We start from the raw sequence: 1,646 nt of genomic DNA on the forward strand, positions 1-1,646 counted from the left end.
GGAGTAGTATCTGTATACCCTCCATTAGAATTAGTAGCTTTGAGTTGAATCCTCAGCTCATTATCATGGTGCAGCAAAACTGTCAGTATTCTGGTCTTCCACATGAAGAACCTACAGAGTTTCTGGCACAATTTTTGCAAATTGCTGACACAGTACATGATAAGGAAGTGGATCAAGATGTCTACAGATTATTACTGTTTCCATTTGCTGTAAAAGATCAAGCTAAGAGGTGGTTAAATAACCAGCCTAAGAACAGCATAAAAACATGGAAGCAGCTATCCGAAAAATTCCTGAATCACTATTTCCCTCCAAAACGGATGACACATCTAAGGCTAAGCATCCAAGGCTTCAAACAAGGAGATAATGAATCTCTTTATGATGCCTGGGAGAGATACAGAGAGATGCTAAGAAAATGCCCCTCTGAAATGTTTTCAGAATGGGTGCAATTAGACATCTTCTACTATGGGCTTACAGAAAAAGCTCAGATTTCTCTAGACCACTCAGCTGGTGGATCAATACATATGAGAAAAACAATTGAAGAAGCTCAAGAGCTTATTGATACAGTTGCCAGGAATCAACATCTGTACCTAAGCAGTGAATCTTCCATGAAAGAAGAAGCTAAAACAGTAACTGCTGAGCTCAGTCCGGTGGATCAGGCTAATGAATTCAATCAGCAATTAGACTTTCTAACTCAGCAGCTAGCCGAATTCAAGGAAATATTACAGGAAACAAGAATGGCTAACAGGAATATGGAAGTACAATTAAAGCAGACAGAAAAGCAACTGTCAAAACAAATAGCAGAAGAATGTCAAGCAGTTCAATTAAGAAGTGGGAAAACATTAAATACCTCACTTCAAAGCAGCAGGAAACCAAGAAATGAACAAATGGCTAATCAAAATCCCTCTGAGGACAGTCAGAGCCCAGAGAGGAATAAAGCTGGCGCTGAATGCCCAGACCATGCTCATTCCTGGCATTCAACGCCAGAAACAAGCATGAATCCGGCGTTGAACGCCCAAAGGGAGCATGGTTCTGGCGTTCAAACGCCAGTAACAAACAAGGAGGTGGCGTCTAACGCCACTCCAGCTTCCAACCCTGGCATTCAAATGCCAGTGGGGGATCAGTCACATACAAATGCTGATGACAACCCTTCTAAAAAGGCTTCCCAACCCACTTCTGTAGGTAATAAACCTGCAGCAACTAAGGTTGAGGAATACAAAGCCAAAATGCCTTATCCTCAAAAACTCCGCCAAGCGGAACAGGATAAGCAATTTGCCCACTTTGCAGACTATCTCCGGACTCTTGAAATAAAGATTCCGTTTGCAGAAGCACTTGAGCAAATACCATCTTATGCTAAGTTCATGAAAGAGATCTTAAGTCATAAGAAGGATTGGAGGGAAACTGAAAAAGTTTACCTCACTGAAGAATGCAGTGCAGTCATTCTGAAAAGCTTACCTGAGAAGCTTAAAGATCCTGGGAGCTTTATGATACCATGCACATTAGAGGGTACTTGTACCAAGCAAGCTTTATGTGATCTTGGGGCAAGTATCAACCTAATACCTGCATCTACTATTAGAAAGCTTGGTTTAACTGAAGAAATCAAACCAACCAGGATATGTCTTCAACTTGCTGATGGCTCCATTAAATAC

This window comes from Arachis stenosperma, chromosome 4, assembly GCF_014773155.1.
Source record: "Arachis stenosperma cultivar V10309 chromosome 4, arast.V10309.gnm1.PFL2, whole genome shotgun sequence".
NCBI classification, from domain to species: Eukaryota; Viridiplantae; Streptophyta; class Magnoliopsida; order Fabales; family Fabaceae; genus Arachis; species Arachis stenosperma.